This window comes from Balaenoptera ricei, chromosome 6, assembly GCF_028023285.1.
Source record: "Balaenoptera ricei isolate mBalRic1 chromosome 6, mBalRic1.hap2, whole genome shotgun sequence".
Taxonomy (NCBI): Eukaryota; Metazoa; Chordata; class Mammalia; order Artiodactyla; family Balaenopteridae; genus Balaenoptera; species Balaenoptera ricei.
The window spans coordinates 41,001,971-41,023,463 of NC_082644.1; the positions used below are offsets into that span (position 1 = coordinate 41,001,971).

The window sequence follows — 21,493 nt, forward strand, 5'->3', positions numbered from 1 at the left end:
CTCCTAGAGTAATGAAAATAAAAACAAAAATTTTTAAAGTGGGACCTAATTAATCTTAAAAGCTTTTGCACAGCAAAGGAAACCATAAACAAAAGGAAAATACAACCCACAGAATGGGAGAAAATATTTGCAAATGAAGCGACCAAGAAGGGATTAATCTCCAAAATATACAAACAGCTCATGCAGTTCAATATCAAAATAACAAACAACCCAATCAAAATAGGTGGAAGATCTAAATAGACATTTCTCCAGAGAAAACATATGGATGGCCAAGAGGCATGTGAAAAGATGCTCAGCATCGCTAATTATTAAAGAAATGCAAATCAAAACTACTGATACAATGAGGTATCACCTCACACTGGTCATAATTGGCCATCATCAAAAAATCTACAAACAATAAATGCTAGAGAGGGCGTGAAGAAAAGGGAACCCTCCTACACTGTTGGTGGGAATGTAAATGGGTACAACCACTATGGAGAACAGTATGGAGTTTCCTTACAAAACTAAAAATAGAACTACCATATGATCCAGCAATCCCACTCCTGGGCATATATCCAGAGAAAACCATAATCTGAAAAGCTACATGCACCCCAACGTTTATTGAAGCACTATATATAATAGCCAGGACATGGAAGCAACCTAAATGTCTATCAACAGATGAATGGATTAAGAAGATATGATACATATATACAATGGAATATTACTTAGGCATAAAAAATAATGAAATAATGCCATTTTCAGCAAGACAGATGGACTTAGAGATTATCATACTAAGTGAAGTACTGATAAGTCAGACAGAGAAAGACAAATATCATATGATATCACTTACATGTGTATCTTAAAAAATGATACAAATGAACTAATTTACAAAACAAAAACAGACTCACAGACTTCAAAAACAAATTTATGGTTACCAAAGGGGAAAGACGGTGGGGGGGGGGGCAATAAATTAGGAGTTTGAGATTAACATATACACACTACTATATATAAAATAAATAATCAACAAGGACCTACTGTATAGCACTAGGAACTCTACTCAGTACTCTGTAATAACCTATATGGGGAAAGAATCTGAAAAAGAATAGATATATGTATATGTATAATTGAATCACTTTGCTGTACACCTGAAACACAACATTGTAAATCAACTATACTCCAATATAAAATAAACAAAAAATAAATAAACGTGACACAAGAAAACTTTATTCTAAAAAAATAGAATGTTAGGTCTAGGTCACATGTTGGACATACATTTAACTTTTTAAGAAACTGTTGAATTTTTTTCCAAAGAGGTTGTGTCATTTTATATTTCCATTAGCAGTGTATAAGAGTTCCAATTCCTCCATATCCCTGACAACACTTGATATAGTTAGCCCTTTTTTCTTTTTAACATATTTATTGGAGTATAATTGCTTTACAATGGTGTGTTAGTTTCTGCTTTATAACAAAGTGAATCAGCTATACATATACATATATCCCCGTATCTCCTCCCTCTTGCGTCTCCCTCCCACCCTCCCTATCCCACTCCTCTAGGTGGTCACAAAGTTAGTCCTTTTAATTTTAGTCATTCTAATAGTTTATAGTGGTATCTCATTGTGGTTTCATTTTTCATTTTCCTAATGACTAATTTTGTTGAGGATACTGCCATTCGTATATATTCTTTGGTTTAGCATGCATTCAAATCTTTCACCCATTTTTTTTTTTACTAGGTTGCTTGTTTCCTTATTATTGAGTTTTGAGAGTTCTTTATATATCCTGGGTATTACTTTATCACACATACACTTTGGAAATATTTTATCCCAGTCTGTGGTTTTTCTTTTTGTTTTCTTAACAGTATCTTTTGAAGAGCGGACATTTTAAATTTTGATGAATCACATTTTATAGATTTTTTTTTCTTTTATGGATCGTATTGCAGTATTGTATCAAAGGGATCTTCATCTAACCCAAGGACATAAAGACTTGCTTGTATGTTTCCTTCTAGATATTTTATACTTTGAGGTTTAACACTCAGCTCTAAGGTCCATTTTTCCTGTCTTTCCCTTCCTTTTTTGTGGGGACTCCAATTACTAGTATAGTAGGCACTGATGCTCTTTTCATTTATTTAAATACTTTTTCTCTTTGTGTCTCATTTTGGACAGTTTCTATTGTTATGTCTTTAAATTCACTGATTTTTGCTTCTGCAAAGTCTGACATGTAGTTAATTCAGCCCTGTGTGTGTGTGTTTGTGTATAATCTCATACAATGTAGTTTTCATCTCCAGAAATTTGATTTTTTTTTTAAAAATTATCTTCCATGTCTCTACTTAATCCTTTGAGCAAATAGAATACCTTTAATGTCCTTGACTGCTAATTATAACATCTGTGCCAGTTCTAGGTTTGTTTTGATTCTTCTTGTTATGTGTCATATTTTTCTGCTACTTTGTATACATGGTAATTTTTTAGTGGTAATCTTTAATTGAATGCCAAACATTGTGAATTTTACTTTATTTGGTGCTGGATACTTTTCTACTATAAATATTCTTTTGCTTTCTTCTGAGATGCACCAAGGTTTCTTACAAATAGTTTGAACTTTGGGTCTTGCTTTTAAGATTTGTTAGGAGAGAGTGGAGCAGAATTTGTCACAAGGCTAATAATTCCCCACCTCTGAGGCAATAATCTTCTGTGTATTTTATGAAAGTCCCATGAGTTACAAGTTTTTCAGTCTTGCTTATGGGAACAGGCACTATTCCCTGCCCTGTGCGAGTGCCAGACACTATTTCTTCTAATCTCTTTGGTGGTTCTTTCCCAGTTATGAAGTAACTTCCTCATGCACATGTGTTGATCATTACTCTGCTGCATCCTTTAGGGAGATGCTGCAGATCTGATTTCTCTCTTTGTGCCACTCTCTCCTTTCTGTTATTCTGGTTTGTGTTATTAACAAAGAAACTGACACTCACAAATTTCTCAAATACCACACCCAAGCTCACATAGTTAGGAAGTGATAGGGCTAATATTTGGAGTCAGATCTTCCTTAGTACATGGCAGAACCCAGGCCTAGCAGCAGGGGTCAGGGAGAATAACTGGTTTCATTTTCATGGTCACCTGAGTAATTAATAATGAGAAGTACGAGTAGAGGGCAGTCAGCTCTCAAATAGTGAGCAGAAGAAGGCCTCAAATGTTGGCTTTTGATGGTGGACAGGAGGTAATTCTTTTTCAAAAGATATACATTCAGGTAAAATTGGGAAATTCATTTTGCTAGAAGCTCAGCTGCAAATAAAGGAAAACCTTAGTCAAGCAAAGAGGCAGAGATCAAAGGAAGCTCAGTCCACTTATGTAGAAAGGAATGTCTGAGAGAACAGAGGATGTACCTTCCTCTTGTCCTTGGAGCAGATGATGGCACTATTTATGGAATTCTCCCCTCGAAGAACACAGACTCTTTCCTTCAAGCTAGAATTGGCATGTCTGCCAAAGGATTTACCCAAGGTTAGAGATTTACTTTGCGGGGAGGAGCAGGGGCAGACCATGAGGATTCCAGTGAATGGGGCAGTTTGCACCCAATTTAAATTTGATCTAGATATTACAGGCCAAACTTTTGGAATCTTAATCCTCTGGCAGGACCTGTGGGCTGGAGGCCAGAGATCTGATAGACATGCTCGTTAGAGAAGCCAAAAACCAACACAGTTGAAAAGAGAACTGACTTTTAATGTTGTCAGGCCAGAGCAATGGACCATGCCAAGTGGCCTCTGGGATGGGCAACAACTGGTCAGGGACAGAATTGCAAGGCTGAGTATCAGAATAATTGGATGCTTGGAGCCAACAAAGAGGCATGAAAAAGTAGAAGGGAGAGAAGTCATGCAGCCAGGGAACATAGGATGCCCCCAAAATGAGACCCCAGTGCTGCCAGGAAGAAGTCTGGGGGTGGTCAGATGATGAAGGCAGAAAGCTTAGGATAAAGGTTGATGGATATATTTTTATTGAGAGAAACCATAAAGCAGAACACTCTGAGAAACCCCCTTTGCCCCACAATGAGGGATTTAGCATTATTCCGATTTTGAAAAAAAAAAAAAATCCAAAGTTAACATTGGTTATTCTTGTGCAGTAGGATTATGGGTAAGTTTTATTTTGTTCTTTGTAACTTTCTTTTTTAAGCTTTCTTCCATGGGTTTGGATTCTTTTCATAATAATTATGATGAAAACCAGCAGCCTGGAAGCCACAGGAGGGCAAAACAGGGTTGGAGCTCCTTCCAAGCCTCATTATCAGAGAACTGTCATTATTTGACCCAACTAGTGCTTCCCTGGAAGACTCTACTTGCAGTGCTGTCTTGATTTGACATGACTTAGGGCTTGCCCTGACCGAGAAAAGCTTTTTCCCCAGGGACACTTGTACAACACATTTAGAGTCAACTGTTTAAAGGCTGCCTGAAGCAGTGAGTAACAGTTGTGGCGAACAACAGGCTTATTAAAAATCTGAAAAGAAAAAAAAAAGAAAATCTGGGGAATGAGATGCCCATTGGGCCTTTGAAAAGCTCTGATATATTGCTAGGAATCTAGAAAGCCATGAGCATACAGCATACATACATCTGTGAACATGTCCTAGAGAGAACTGAGAAGGCTCTAAGTCCTCACCTGAGGCTCTTGGCAAGCAAGAAGTGAAAGTTAAGGCAGAGTTGTCAACTGCCTGGCAGTTGTGTTGAAGACACACATTCACACACACACACACACACACACACACACACACACACTTACCATTAGCAAAAACTGGGAGACTTATTGGTTCCCAACATTTACAGAAATCTCTGTCTGATCATTAGCTGAGAACTAACCTGAGCAAGCAGAGACTTCAGTAGCTGACAAAGAATACAGACTTGACATAATTAGTTCAGAAGAGTCACTAAATAAACAACAAACAGCAATAACAACAGACTGTGAAGAGGGGGAAATTCTGAATTCTAAAACTTCCACAATATATTACTGAAAATGGACATTTTTCAACAAAAAATTATGAGACACACAAAGAGAGAAGAAAATACGGCCCATAAACAAGGGGATAAAAGGAACAAATAAAAACTAACCCTGAGGGAGGCCAGATGTTGGACTTAATAGACAAAGGCTTTAAATCAGCTATTTCAAATATGTCTGAATCATGTCTAAAGAACTAAATAAAAGTATGAGATTAATGTCTTTCCAAATAAACATCAATAGAGACACTTCATGTCTCTGTGGCACATTTTGGCAATTCTTACAATATTTCAAACTTTTTCATCATTATGATATTGGTTATGGTGATCTGTGATCAGTGATCTTTGATGTTATTATTGTATTAATAATTGCTTTGGGGTGTCACAGACCACAACCATATAAGACAGCGAACTTAGATAAATGTGTGCGTTCTGACTGCTCCACTGACCAGCTGTTTCCCATCTCTCTCCCTCTCCTTGGGCCTCCCTATTTCTTGAGACACAACAATATTGAAATTAGGCCAATTAACAACCCTACAATTGGCCTCTAATTATTCAAGTGAAAGGAAGAGTCACATGTCTCTCACTTTAAATCAAAAGCTAGAAATGATTAAGCTTAAGGAGGAAGGCATGTCTAGAGCTGAGAGAGGCCTCAAGCTAGGCCTCTTGAGTCAAATAGCCAAGTTGTGAATACAAAGGAAAAGTTCTTGAAGGAAATTAAAAGGGCTATTCCAGTGAACACACAAATGATAAGAAAGCTTAACAGCCTTATTGCTGATGTGGAGAAAGTTTTGGCAGCCTGGATAGAAGATCTAACCAGCCACACATATTCTTAAGCCAAAACCTTATCCAGAGCAAGGCTCTAACTCACTTCAATTCTATGAAGGCTGAGAGAAGTGAGGAAGCTGCAAAAGAAATGTTAGAACCTGCAGAGGTTGGTTGATAAGGTTTGAGGAAAAAAGCCATCTCCATAACAGAATAGTGCAAGGTGAAGTAGAAAGTGCTGATGTAGAAGCTGCAGTAAGTTGTCCAGAAGATCCTAGCTGAGAAAATATATGAAAGTGGCTAAATAATAGCTTTCCAATGTAGACAAAACAGCCTTCTATTGGAAGAAGATGCCATCTAGGACGTTCATAGCTAGAAAGAAGAAGTCAGTCTGACTTTAAACCTTCAAAGGACAGGCTGACTCTCTTGTTAGGGGCTAATGCAGCTGGTGACTTTAAGTTGAAGCCAGTACTCATTTACCATTCCAAAAATCTTAGGGCCCTTAATAATTATGCTTAATCTACTCTGCTTGTGCTCTATCAATGAAACAACAAAGCCTGGATGGCAGCACACTTGCTTACAACATGGTTTACTGAATATTTTCAGTCCACTGTTGAGATCTATTGCTCAGAAAAAAAGATTCCTTTCAAAATTTTACTGCTCAGGGGCTTCCCTGGTGGTGCAGTGGTTAAGAATTTGCCTGCCAATGCAGGGGACACAGGTTCGAGCCCCGGTCTGGGAAGATCCCACATGCCGCGAAGCGACTAAGCCCATGAGCCACAACTACTGAGCCTGCGCGCCTGGAGCCTGTGCTCCGCAACAGGAGAGGCAGCGACGGTGAGAGGCCCGCGCACCGCGATGAAGAGTGGCCCCCGCTCGCCGCAACTGGAGAAAGCCCTCGCACAGAAATGAAGACCCAACACAGCCAAAAATAAATATAAATAAATAAATTTAAAAAAAAATTTTACTGCTCATTGACAATGCACCTGGTCACCCAAGAATTCTGATGGAGATGTACAGTGGGATCAGTGTTGTTTTCATGCCTGCTAACAAAACGTCCATTCTGCAGCCAGTGGATCAAGAAGTAATTTTGATTTTCAAGTCTTATTTAAGAAATACATTTCATAAGGCTATACCTGCCATAGATAGTGTGATTCCTCTGATGGATCTGGGCAAAGTAAATTGAAAACCCTCTGAAAAAGATTCACCATTATAGATGCCATCAGGGACATTCGTGATCTGTAGGAAGAGGTCAAAATATCAACATTAACGGGAGTTTGGAAGAAGCTGATTCCAGCCCTCATGGATGACTTTGAGGGGTTCAAGACTTCAGTGAAGGAAGTAACTGCAGATGTGGCGGAAATAGCAAGAGAACTAGAAGTGGAGCCTGAAGACGTGCCGGAATTGCTTCAATCTCATGATAAAACTTTAATGGATGAGGAGGTGCTTCTAATGAACGAGCAAAGAAAGTGGTTTCTTGAGATGGAATTTACTCCTGGTGAAGATACTATGAGGACTGTTGAAATGACAACAAAGTATTTAGAATATTACATAAACTTAGTTGATAAAGTAAACAGGAGAGTTTAAGATTCACTCCAGTTTTGAAAGAAGTGGGTAAAATGCTATCAAACAGCATTACATGCTACAGAGAGATTGTTTGTGAAGAGTCAATCCGCGTACAAACTTCATTGTTGTCTTATTTTAAGAAATTGCCACAGACACCCCAACCTTCTGCAACCACCATCCTGATCAGTCAGCAGCCATCAACATTGGGGCAAGACCCTCCACCAGCAAAAAGATTACAAGTAGCTAAAGGCTCAGATGATGGTTAGCATTTTTAGCAATAAAGTATTTTTTAATTAAGGTAGGTACATTTTTTAGACACAATGCTATCACACTTAATAGACTACACTATAGCGTAAACATAACTTTTATATGCTCTGGGAAACCCCAAAATTCATGACTCACTTTATGGCAATATTCGCTTTATTGTGGTTGTCTGGAACTGAACCTGCAATATCTCTGAGGTATGCCTGTATTTGACAAAATCCAACATCTTTTCATGACAGAAACACCCAACAAACTAGGAAAATATAGAAACTTCTTCAGCTTTGTCAAGAAAAACCTACGGTTATCATCATGCTTAATGGGCAAAAACTGAAAACCTTCCCCCAAAGATCAGGAAAATGTCTTCTCTTACCATTCCTTTTCAACATTGCATTGGAGGTTTTACCCTGGGCAATTAAACATGGAAATAAAATAATAAGCATACAAATTGGAAAGTAAGAAAACTATCTCTATTCTCAGATGACATGATCTTGTAAAATCTACAGATTACACAAATGATTAGAGCTAACAAATGAGTTCAACAAGGTTGCAGGATACAAAATCACTATACAAAAATCAATTGTATTTCTATAATCTAGCAATGAACAATCAAAAAATGAAATTAAGGAAGCAATTCTATTTACAATAGCATCACAAACAATAAAATACTCAGTGATTAATTTAACAAAATAAGTGCAAGACTTGTACACCGTAACAACAGAATATCATTGAAAGAAATTAAAGAAGACCTAAATATATGGAAATACGTCCCATATTCATGGATTAGAAGATTCAGTAATATTAAGATGGCAATACTCACCCAATTGATTTCCAGATTGGAGGCAATCCTTATCGAAATCCCAGCTGTCTGTTTTGCAGAAATTGGCAAGTTGGTCCTAAAATTTCATATGAAAATGCAAGGCACCCAGAATAGCCAAAACAATCTCAAAAAAGAAGAACAAAGTTGGAGGACTCACACTTCTGGATTTCAAAAATTAATACATAGCTACAGTACTCAAGGCAGTATGGAACTGGCATAAGGATAGATAGGTTGATCTGTGAAATATAACTGAGACTCCAGAGATAAACCCATACGTTTATGGACAATTGATTTTTGACAAGGGTACCAAGACAATTAAAAGGGGAAAGAACAGCCTTTACACCTAAAGGACAACTGGATAGCCACACAGAAAATAATGAAGTTGTACCTATTCCTCACACCAAATTAAAAAATTAATTCAAAATGGATCAAAGGTCTAAATGTAAGAGCTCTTAAAAGAAAACATAGGAATAAAATTCAGTAATATTAAATTAGGCAATGGTTTTAAAATATGACAATGAAAGCACTATCAACAAAATAAAAAACAGAGTTCATCAAAATTAAACACTTTTGTGCTTCAAAGGACCCCATAAAGAAAGTGAAAAAGACAACCCAGAGAATGGGAGAAAATATTTTTAAATCATACATCTGTTAAGAGTCTAGTATCTAAAATAAAGAAATGTTACAATTCAGTAAAAACAAAAATAACCCAGTTTTAAAATGAGTAACCGATATGAATAGATATTTCTCCAAAGAAGACATACAAATGTCCACTAAGCACATGAAAGGATGCTTCACATCATTAGTCTTTAGGGAAATGCAAATCAAAAGCTCAATGAAATACCACTTCATACATGCTAGGATGGCTAAAAAAGAAAAGATGGTGAGGATACGGAGAAATTGAAACTCTCATGCATTGCTGAAGTACAGCTGCTCTGAAAAATAGTCTGGCAGTTCCTTAAAAAGTTAAACACAGAATTACCATATAACCCAGCAATTCCACTCCTAGGTATATACCCAAGAAAATTGAAAACATATGTTCACATGAAAATATTTGAACTTGAATGTTTGTGACATTATCCAAAATAGCACAAAACGTGGAAACTACCCAAATGTTCATCAACTAATGAATGGATAAATAAAATGTGGTATAGCCATAGAATGTAATATCATTCAGCCATGGAAAAAATGAGGTACTGATGAGACAGGCTGGGACCTGGGGCGCTTTGCTGCAAGTGTTTGCACCTGGACAAACGTCTCCTTGAGCAACAGAATACAAAGAAACTATAAGAGGCTAAAAATAAATGCTTGCACACACAGTTGGGGTGAATTATGAACAAGACACAAAAACCCAACTGCCACTTCTGAGGTGTCAGGAGCAGAAGCAGGGTACTGCGCATGCCCCCTGCACTCACCACCACCCAAGGGGTGGGCAAACTACCCCTCTGGCCTGACCCCTGGACCCGCCCTTACCCTCACCCCATATAAGGGACCAACTCGCCTCCACTCAGGGAGTGAGCAAGGGAACCTGTTACTTGTTTTTGTTCTCTCCTGCTGCAGCACGAGTCCCAGTAAGGCCTTGCCTGAATTTAAAGAGTCCAAGAACCCGGGTCAGTTACACTGATGCATGCTACGAAATGAATGAATCCTGAGAACATTATGCCAGGTGAAAGAAAAACCAGACACAAAAGGCCACAATGTTGTATGACTCCATTTTTATGAAATGCCCCAAATTGGCAAATTCACAGAGACAGAAAGTAGGTTAGTCACTTCCAGGGACGTGGGGGATGGGAGAATGGGTGGGGAGTGACTCCTAATTGGTACAGAGCTTGACTGGGGATAATGAGAATGTTCTGGAATTATATAATGCTAATGGTTGCACAACTCTGAATAGATTAAAACCACTGAATTGTATATTGTAAATGGGTGAATTTAGTGGTAAATGAATTATATCTCAATATTTTGAAAAGTAAGTCAGATCACAGCATTCTTCTCAAAATGCTCCAACAAGTTCCTATCTCAGAGAAAAAGTCCAAGGAATACAAGACTCTGTAGAGCCACTGCTCTGACCACTGCTTCTCTGAACTCATCTCCCATCACTCTCCCACCTGACAGTCCCCCTCCAGTCACACTGCCTCCTTTCTGTTCTTTAAACACGTGATCATGCTCCCACCTCAGGGCCTTTGCATTTGCTTTCCCCTCAGCCCTGGATTCAATCCTCCACATACCTGCACAATTAACTTCTGCACCTCTGAGGTCTTTGCTTGAATGTCCCCCTTTCAGTGAGGTCTACCCTAACTACATGCCCCAGTACTTCTTTTCCCCATCCCCACCTGTTTCTTCTCTTTTGCATTTATCCCTAAAATACAACACGCTTCTCTTATTTCTTTCTTACTTCATATTTATTGTCTGTTTCCTCCCACTAGAATTTAAGGTCCGTGATAGCCAGAATTTTTGTCTGCTTGTTCACTACTATATGTTTCACACTCTACTGGGCAGACAGTAGGTGCTTACTAAATATCTGTTGGTGACTACAGAATAAATGAATGCCTACAGGGATAAACGGATCTGGAGAACCTGTTCTGAGAATGAAAGCATTTCCAGGTTCAAACAACAGACATACAAACGACTTTGGGGATAAACTTTTTTGAAGGTTGGATACTGCCCTTTATCAAACACTTATTCAAGCCTAAGAGCTGTCAGATGTTTTCTGACACCTGCTAGTTAATCATCGTGACCACACATGAAAGTGGCAGGCCCCAGGCCCTTTTCTTTCAGCAGCCAAGCGTGTGAGCTTTGCTCAGCTTCTCATCTTTGATGCTCACATTTTGCTTGTACTTCTTCCTCGATTTCACACAGTGACATGAACTGCTGGGGAACTCTCTCTGTCTCTCTGTCTCAGGACATTTGTGCTTTGAGTCTGTCTAACTCTGGACCAGCTCTGCACACTAAAGACACTCTGGATGTGCCTATTGATAGGAGAAGGAGTCCTCCAGCAGGAACTCCACGCCACCTGACCTCGCAGCCTCCTGAGCTCCAGAAAGCATCTTTGTGGTGCTTCCACATGCGCCCGGCAGGAGCACACATGATTAAATGTACAAACATTTAAGAGCAGGCTCAGTGCACAGACGTTTGTATTATTGTTTTTAACTTCTGATTCATTCACTCTAGGGATTCAGGCTTTCCTTGATGGAGACCTAAAACATGAGAGAGAGAAATTTTTTTGGCTTCTAAAAAATCATAGTGCTTTCAGGAATTTGAGTCTCAGCATGAAGAAATCCCATCTGCTGCTGCCATCTCCACTTTCTATTTTGCGGATAAAATAGCTCTTGCTTTGTGTCTGTGTGTAGAGCGTGGCAAAAAGATAGGAAACTCATAAAATGTCAAAGGACCATTTCTGTCATGTTCAAAATCTCTTTCTCCTCTGGTATCCTGAGATGTCCTCTTGAGTCGCAAAAATGTTTTCTCTGCAGCAGCTGACCCTACCTGTGCTAATGATTTCAAGTAGCACCTGTAATCCAAATTAGTATAATCCAGAATCTAGCCCCAACACACCTGTTTTTGGTCCGCCTAAATATCCCACAGGCCCTTCAGGTTCTTTCTATCCAAGACTAACTTATTATCTTTCCACCAAAACATTTTTTTAAAATTTTAATTAAAATTAAATTTATTTATTTATTACATTAAAATTTATAAAATTAATAAGAAATAAGAACCCCTGGTTCTCCTTCTGTTGTCAAGCCTGACTAATAGCATTACTTTCTCCCCCTCAAGGAAACCAGGAAATTCAAAATCAAGCTTGGTTCTCTGCTCTGGCTCCATGCAGATTCTGTCAGTCACTAAACGACTGCTTTGACCTTATTTTAATGAACTTCCTAAATTTTCCTGACCATATATCTTTTGAAGAAGGATTACCCTCCTGCTCACACTCAAAAGCCAACAGTGGGGGCTTTCTTCTGCTCACTGCTTGAAAGCTGACTGCCCTCTACTCCCACCTTGCAACACTGATTACTCAGGTGACCGAGAAAATGAAACCAGTTGTTCTCCCCAGCCCTTGCTGGCTGCCCTGGTGCTGGGCCTGGGCTCTGCCTTGTGCTAAGGAAGATCTGGCTCTGTTACCGAACCAAACTTGGGTCCACTCGCCCAACACACAACTACGCCAAATCTACCGACACTGGGCTGTGGTGAAGGAAAGTACAGTGGTTACTGCAAGGGACCCAAGATGGGGCCAAGCAAGGAGAACAGGCAGCTCATATGCTCAAAAGACCCAAACTCCCTGATGGCTTTCAAGGAAGGGTTTTTTAAAACTGTATGAGGGAGAGGGTCACAGTGTCTATCATCAGCTTCTGCACAGTTCTGATTGGTTGATGGGGAGGTAACAAGGTGCTATTTCGGGAATCTCAACCATCAAACTTCTGGCTCCAATCAGTCTGGGGTCTAAGGGCTGTGTGGTCAGCACACAGTAAACTTCTTCCACCTGGTGGGGGTTTTAAGTATCTGCAAAACAACTCAAGGATAGGGCGCAGGACATTAACTATAGCCCTTGAGGAGGAACTAAAGGTCCTTGACTTTGTTTTATGCCTGAACTATTATTATTTTGTCCTGCTGGACTGTTTCCTTTGTTTTTGCATTATCTCATTTCTCTGATTAAATTTGCTCTTGGAACTCAGGAAAGGCCTAATGGGCTAAAGCTTTTCTACAAACAAGATGCCGGGGACACAGGGCGTCTGTGCCCAGGAAGGCCCCGCAGGGTCCTGCTCAGTTTCAGCCCTATCACTTCCAGCCTATGTGAGCTTGGACATGATATTATATGCCATGCATGCAATAACACAGAAATCAGACCTATAAACATAGATTATCGTAAGAAAGCATGGTAAATGCATAAGGTAGTAGAGGTCCATAGGTTATCCCATTCTACTGGGCTGAGCCTCCCTAGATTTCTAAGGAAGGCTGTGCAAATTTTGAAGCTTCCATTTTTACTTTCAGGGAGGACTATACTATGGGAATCCCCACTAGTTCAGAAGCTGAGTCCCTCTCCCGTTTCACCACCATGCTGCCTCCTGAAGGTGGGCAAATGAGGCCCATGGTTCCCAGGGGTCCAGGCCTAACTCTAAAGCCTGGCTGGGGCTGTCTAAATCAATCCTGAGGTCCCATCCAATTGTCCAATAAAGGATAAGGCCCAGAGGGCTGAGAAATCTGTTGCCTTGTGCACATGCATTATTCTCAATGAGAACATTATTTCTTTACAAACACAGATTCATTGTTCTGAATCCTAAGTGTGAACCAGGAATTGGAGCTAAGAGAATCTTACACTTAGAGCCCTAGGCTCAGCTACTGTCCCACTCCTCCTAAGGAGACATATCTCTCTGCACCCAAAACCCGCTTTTTAAAAGAGCTTATATTAAGGAGACTGAAGCCGGAATTAACTGGACTATACACCGTGGGCCACTGCTTTGCCAAATGAACAGGAGCGAAGGACGAGGCTGCCCCCAAGTGGGAAACCCGCAAAAAACAGCGACGCTTCCAATCGGCTTGCAGTTCAGTTCAAGAAATTGAACGAGCTCTGCATTTCCAGCTCGCAGGAATTCCCCTCCTAGAAAGCTGCTAGGGAGGAAATTAGGGTGCAGATTCTTTTACTATTACCGGGGGGTGGGGGGCTGAGAAAACAGAATAGGCGAACCCATTGTCTCCCAACCTCCCGACCCTATAAAGCACCTGGTTAAATGCAGACTCCGGATCCTCACCGCGGAGATTTTGATTTGCTAAGCCAGCAGCACTGGGAACCTGGGGTCTAGGTTTCTAACCACGTGATCATCCTCAGATCATCATCCGGCAGATTTGGAGATTCTGGGATGGGAAGCAACTTTCTGTTTTCCTTCCCGGGTCTCGAGCAGGGGCCGACGTCTTGTGGGCCATGGGAACCCAGAAGTTGCTGTCTTCCTTGAGCTTCCTCGCAGCCCCCAGCCGCCACTCTGGCGTCTCCCCAGCAGCCACTGCGGAACCCCGCCCACCAGCCCTGGGTCAGCCCCGGGTCCGCCCAACCACCGTGGTTTCCATGGCGACCCGGGCTGCGCCGCGTGCAGCTTCCCTAGCGCAGTGTAAGGTTGCGTCTCGGCCCCAGCGTCCACCGCCCGACCGAGAAGGGGCTTCTGGTCCAGGACAGTCAAGCTAAGAAGTAACTTTTATTATTATTATTGATTTGAGTATTTCTTGTGCCCATTTCTTATTTAAAATAAGCTGTAAGAGTTTTGTTTTTGCTGGGGGGTGGGGGCGTAGGGGGAGAGGAATTCGTGTGACGTGTCTTTCTAGTACTTTTATGTAACATCTCACCTGCGTATTCAAATGCTTGGGATAGCATTTGGCTGAAAGAATTCATTTCTACTTGCCTTAGCGGTTTACCTTTCTTTGCACAGTCCTTCCGCGGTGCACGCACGAGGACGCTCAGGTGTGTGGCTTATGCATGTGGGCAGTAACCGCCCACACCGAGGTGATTCCCAGACCGTGGGCTTCCTGTTCCTTACTTTACTATCCTGTCCTGCCCTTCCTTCCAAGGGCTGTTGCCTCTGCTGAACCAGATGGAGGACGTCAGGTTCTCAGGGGGCCCAGGTGGGAACGCAAAGACTGTGCTCTCAGAAGGTCTGGGCTGAGCTTGGCACTCAAAGTACTTGTTATTCTAATCAAGGGGCCCCAGCTCATTCTAATCAGCTTCCTTTAGGAGAGGGCCACAGCTTCTGGAAGGGCTGGGTTTTCTGGTTGTCAACCCTTGGGCCTGGGCATACTCTCAAAAGGTGCCATAAGTAGCATGGTCCTACCCCAGGGGGCCAGTCGGCTTTTCCTTTTTGTCATCCAGGAGGACCAATGAGTTTGGGTGCTTCCCTGGGGCAGTTTGGCTGTTCAGGATGGCCAGAGGCTAAGTGGAAACCTAGGCACCTCAGGAATCCTGCTGATGTGTGGAGTAAATGCTGGGGAGAAATGGGGAGCTCTAGGGAGGGGTGTTGCTTTTACTTTTCTTAGTAACCCAATGGGGAACTATTATTATCTCAACTTTACAGAAGAAGAAAGGGGAGAACAGAAAACTTCAGAAACTTGCCCAGTGGTGGAGTCTAGAATTAAACCACGCAGGGTCTGGCTTCCAAGCTCAGTACCTGAACTTAGCTTCATTTTCTTTTTTATTTTATTTATTTATTTATTTTTGGCTGCGTTGGGTCTTCGTTGCTGCGCACGGACTTCCTCTGGTTGCGGTGCGCGGGGGCTACTCTTCGTTGCGGTGTGCGGGCTTCTCACTGTGGTGGCTTCTCTTGTTGAGGAGCATGGGCTCTAGGCACGCGGGCTTCAGTAGTTGTGGCGCATGGGCTCAGTAGTTGTGGCTCGTGTGCTGTAGAGCGCAGGCTCAGTAGTTGTGGCGCACGGGCTTAGTTGCTCCGTGGCATGTGGGATCTTCCCGAACCAGGGCACGAACCTGTGTCCCCTGCGTTGGCAGGCGGATTCTTAACCACTGCGCCACCAGAGAAGCCCCCATTTTCTTTTGACATAATGGAGCTTTTATTCATGCCTCACCCCTCATTAATCTTTTAAAAATTTTTATTGGAGTATAGTTGATTTAAAACTCCTTATTAATTCAAGCAAATTCATTCACTCATTTAACAGCTGTTTCATCTCCCCCTTCCCCGACCCCCTCCAACTGTAGTTCCATGGGGACAGAGACAACCACATCAATTTCATTGTGTTCAGGAATGTTTGCTCCCAGGAAAGTTTGATGAATGAATAAAGAGCAAAGAGAATAAGTGCTTTAGAGTTTTTTTGCATTAATCATATAAATTAAAAGAAGGAGACATAACAGATTTATAATTACCTTTTCTGGGCCAGGCATCTAAGATATTTTACCCCTATTTATTCCTGAAGCATGAGATAGGGATGGAGTGTAAGTTTCACTTGTTTCCCCTCTTTTTTTTTTTTTTTTTGATGAGGAAACAGGTTAAGACACACTGATCGCTTGTGGTGGAGCTGGGATTTAGACTCAGCATTGTTTGCCTGAGTCCCGACCCTACACTTTTCCCACATAATCACACTGCCTGCTGGAGCATCGATCATGACATCATAGGAATCAAGGGGAAGGTAGAATTTTTTTTCTAAGTGACAAAATGGCAAGTGAAAGTTTGATTGTAGGTGTGTTATTCTTTAGCCAGACAACAAGCGCATGCAGGAGAGGAGAGAGCAAATATGTGAGTAATAGCAAAGTGCAGAGGCTGGGAGAAAGTTCCCCATGTCCAGAGGACTGTTCTTTGGCTTAGGTCCTGGCTTAGGAAATCCCTAAGGTTCCACATTAAAACACAGGCATTCCCGCCTGTAAAACTAGATGATTACTTACCAGCTCCTTCCATCATAGGCTTGCCTGAGATGAAATTGCAGGGTTTTTTTTTTTTTTAAACTAAGAAGGTGTTGTGTAAGCACCAGAAACAGAACAATGTTGGATTTGGTGGGGAGAAAGTTTGCTGTAGAATATGTATTTCTTAAAGCCTGTGTTGTGTGTCCTGGTTTATCTTCCTAGAAGAGTCTCTTTTGGGCTCTAATCGTTTATCAGAGGGCATGTGGTTTGGTTTTAGGTAAAAGCTAACCTCTGTTTCCAACGTGTAACTGATACACTCTCCTAGTTTTCCCAGCTCTTAATTTGTTAACACTTATGTTTTCTTTTCTCTCATTTGGTTGCCATTTTCCTTTATATCTCCCCTGTTGTCCCTCTCAGTGTCGCGAGTTTTTGTATTAACCATGCCCCTTGCCTTTGCCTTGACTTCTGCTCCGCCTGCCAGGGTTTTTAGGGATGATAGTTAAGCAATCCTCGTGGCTACCTTGGAGAAAACCAGCGTCTTGTTATGCCTGTAGGTGGCATGTGCAGACTGCAGTCTGGGGTTGGGGGCCAGGGGGCAAGGCTTAATTCTTGGAAGATTTCAGAGGATTGCAAGAAACAGTATTGAAACAATGAAGTACCGAGGTCTTAAAAAAATCTTGGCATTCAGCAAGGAGTGAGGTACGGACTTATTAAGCAAACATCTGTTTATCTGCATATACTGACACCACCAGTTCTCCACTATGCTCTCAAGTAATTGCAAACCATAATTTTAAAACAGCTTTTTTCTTTTTCTATTTAGCTTCCGATGTTTTCTTTTCCACAGGCAGGCCAGTCTGTCTGTGTTTGAATTAATCACCTGTCCATTGGAATCTAAAAGCACAACTTGACTGTGTATTGGTTATGTCAATGCAGAGCCAACTGAGTAATTGAAAGTAGTATAAATTAAACGTAGTAGTAATTAAAAGAGAAGTAGTAATTAAAAAAGAAGTAATTAAAAGAGAAGCCACCGCAATGAGAAGCCGGCGCACTGCAACAAAGAGTGGCCCCCACTCGCTGCAACTAGAGAAAGCCCGCGCACAGCAACAAAGACCCAGCGCAGCCAAAAATAAATTAATTAATTAATTTTTAAAATAACAATAATAAAAATAAAAGTAGTAGTAACTAAAAGTAGTATATCCAAGAGTTAAAAGCCAGAACTCTGGAACCAGTAGGCTTGGGCTGGAATTCTAGCTGTCCCACCTATGAGCTGTGTGACCTTGGGCAAGTTATTTAGCCTCTCTGTGCCTCAGTTTTCAAAATATTAAGTGCTACGTGTTAGCAATAATTGTTATTTCACAGTTGTCCATAGATCCCACTGGGCCATTTGATAGAGAGAGAGATAGAGATATATACACTTTGCTGGAGTGTAAACACCAGCTTCTTTGGGAGTTTTCACCGTTGTTGAGGACAACCAGTTCAATATCCCAGTGGAATCATGGCTACCTTTACCTGCTGGCTGACTTCATATTGGTTGAGCAGTTATTTATGGAGCATCTTCTACAAGAAGAAAACTGTTCTTGGTGCCCTAGAGCATAGTATCACAGCCCATAATATGTGCCCTAGGAACTCTGACCCTAATTAGAGAGAGTAGCTATGGCTACCTTAAAACATCACTGAAGTCAAGGAAAGACTGAGGAACTGTTCCAGGCTGAAGGAGACCAAAGAGATATGACAACTAAATGCAACATGTAAATCAGAACTGAATTCTTTTGTTGGAAAGGACATTATTGGGGCAATTGCTGAACACTGAATGGGGTCTAAGGATAAGATAGCCATAATGTATCAGTGTTACTTTCCTGATTTAGATGATGATATTGTGAAGGAGAATGTTCTTGCTTGTAGAAAATCTACAGGAAAGTATTCAGAGGTGATGGAGTCTCAAGTTGGCAACTTACTCTCAGAGGAAAAACGTTCTTTGAACTTATGGTAACCAACCACCCTGGTGTGTCTGGGACAGTCCCGGTTTTAGCATTGACAGTCGTGTGTTTGGGAAACACCTCAGTCCCAGGCAAACGAGGATGGTTGGTCACCCTATTTTTACTGTACCTGCAACTATTCTGTAAGTTTGAGTTGTTTCAAAGTAAATATTTTGGTTAAAAAAACTAGATGATTCAAGTAATAATAATACAAATAATCAATAAAGAAGCAATACATGATTAGTTTCCAAGCAGTGGTACAGCCAGAAGATGGTGTAGTTGGCAGAAGTGATCATGGTGAGCTGGAATGGTCAGAGGTGGGTGATGTTGTCAATGAGGGGATATGACAGGCGTGCTGCACACGAAGTCCTCACAGGACCCAACACCCACCATTGTGTGCAGTGAACCCTGGCCCTACCAGTCTCAATCTAGCTGACCTTGAACAAGTTACTTAATCATTCCATGCCTCAGTCTCCTCATCTGCAAAATAAGAATGTTGTGTAGTGGATATCCAATGTTTTTATCTGCAAGGGAACCCTTATCCTTAAAGGCAATCTCATGGTTTAAGATGTCATGAAACTGCTCTAGTTGAAGTGCATGACGAGTTTCTAGTCTTGCCACCCGCTTGGCCTCTCCCAGGCCCTCTGCTCTGCACTCTGATCCTCCTGCAACCCTGGACCTCTGTAGAATGCAGAGTGAAAGACAATGAGCTGGAAAATATTTGTTATTTATACTCACCTTTTTTTTTTCACTTCACATAGTTATCATTAATTTTGTATGTGGTAAGAATACTTAAGTTCTACTTTCTTAGCAAATTTCAAGTGTATAATACAGTATTATTACCTATAGTAACCATGCCGTACATTAGATCCCCAGAACTTATACATCTTATAATTGGAAGTTTGTACTCTTTGACCAACATTTCCCCACATCCTAGCCCCTGGCAACGATCATTTTACTCTCTGTTTCTGTGAGTTTGATTTTTAAAAAATTCCACATATAATCATCTGGTATTTGTCTTTCTGTGTCTGGCTTATTTCCCTAAACATCATGTCCTCCAGGTTTATCCATGTTGTTGCAAATGGCAGGATTTCCTTTTTTTAAGGGCTGAATAATACATATATATTTTTATACATATTTTATATGGCTGAATAATATATGTAATAATTATATATATAAAGAAAAGAAAGTATGAGATATATGTGTGTGTGTGTGTATATATATATCTCTCTCTCACATTTTCTTATCCATTCATCTCTTAACACTTAGGTTGTTTCCATAACTTGGCTATTGTGAACAATACTGCAATGAATGTAGGAGTGCAGATATCTTTTTGAGATAATGATTTCATTTCCTTTGGTTATATACCCAGAAGTGGGACTGCTGGAAAATATGGTAGTTCTATTTTAATTTTTTTGAGAGGAAACAATCTACACAATGAAAAGGCAACTTATGGAATAGGAGAAAATATTTTCAGACCATATTTCTGATAAGGGATTAATATCCGAAATATGTGAGGAACTCATACAAGTCAATAGCAAAAAACCCCACCAAAAAAACCCATTAAAAATGGGCAAAGTGGGGGGACCTTCAAGATGGCAAAGGAGTAAGACATGGAGATCACCTTCCTCCCCACAAACATCAAAAATACATCTACATGTGGAACAACTCCTACAGAACACCTACTGAACGCTGGCAGAAGACCTCAGACTTCCCAAAAGGCAAGAAACTCCCCACGTACCTGGGTAGGGCAAAAGAAAAAAGAAAAAACAGATAAAAGAAAAAGAACAGGACCTGCACCTCTGGGAGGGAGCTGTGAAGGAAGAAAAGTTTCCACACACTAGGAAGCCCCTTCACTGGCAGAGGCAGGGGGTGGGTGGGCAGGAAGCTTCGGAGCCACCAAGGAGAGTGCAGCAACAGGGGTGCAGAGGGCAAAACGGAGAGATTCCCGCACAGAGGATCGGTGCTGACCAGCACTCAACAGCCTGAGAGGCTTGTCTGCTCACCCGCTGGGGTGGGTGGGAGCTGGGAGCTGAGGCTTGGGCTTCAGAGTTCAGGTCCCAGGGAGAGGACTGGGGTTGGCTGCATGAACACAGCCTGAAGGGGGCTAGTGTGCCACAGCTAGCCAGGAGGGGGTTCGGGAAAAAGTCTGGAGCTGTCGAAGAGACAAGAGACTTTTTCTTGCCCCTTTGTTTCCTGGTGCGCAAGGAGAGGGGATTAAGAGCGCCGCTTAAAGGAGCTCCAGAGATGGGCGCGAGCCGCGGCTATCAGCGCGGACCCCAGAGACGGGCATGAGACACTAAGGCTGCTGCTGCCACCACCAAGAAGCCTGTGTGCGAGCACAGGTCACTCTCCACACCGCTCCTCCCGGGAGCCTGTGCAGCCCGCCACTGCCAGGGTCCCGTGATCCAGGGACAACTTTCCTGGGAGAACACACAGCGTGCCTCAGGCTGTTGCAATGTCACGCCAGCCTCTGCCACCGCAGGCTCGCCCCACACTCCGTACCCCTCCCACCCCCCGGCCTGAGTGAGCCAGAGCCCCCTAATCAGCTGCTAGTTTAACCCCGTCCTGTCTGGGTGGGGAACAGATGCCCTCAGGCGACCTACACAGAGGCGGGGCCAAATCCAAAGCTGAACCCCAGGAGCTGTACGAACAAAGAAGAGAAAGGGAAATCTTTCCCAGCAGCCTCAGGAGCAGCAGATTAAATCTCCACAATCAACTTGATGTACCCTGCATCTGTGGAATACCTGAATAGACAACAAATCATCCCAAAATTGAGACAGTGGACTTTGGGAGCAACTGTAGACTTGGGGTTTGCTTTCTGTATCTAATTTGTTTCTGGC

At 41.6% G+C, this 21,493-nt stretch overlaps 1 protein-coding gene across 1 annotated transcript in view; it reads left to right on the plus strand.

Annotated features, from left to right (window-relative positions):
• Positions 1-14,451: 14,451 nt before the first annotated feature.
• RASEF (RAS and EF-hand domain containing) overlaps positions 14,452-21,493 on the plus strand; it is a 226,647-nt gene continuing 219,605 nt past the window's right edge. The window contains exon 1 of the mRNA XM_059924555.1: positions 14,452-14,523. The gene's annotated coding sequence lies outside the window, so the exon portion shown is untranslated. The remainder of the gene's footprint in view (positions 14,524-21,493) is intronic.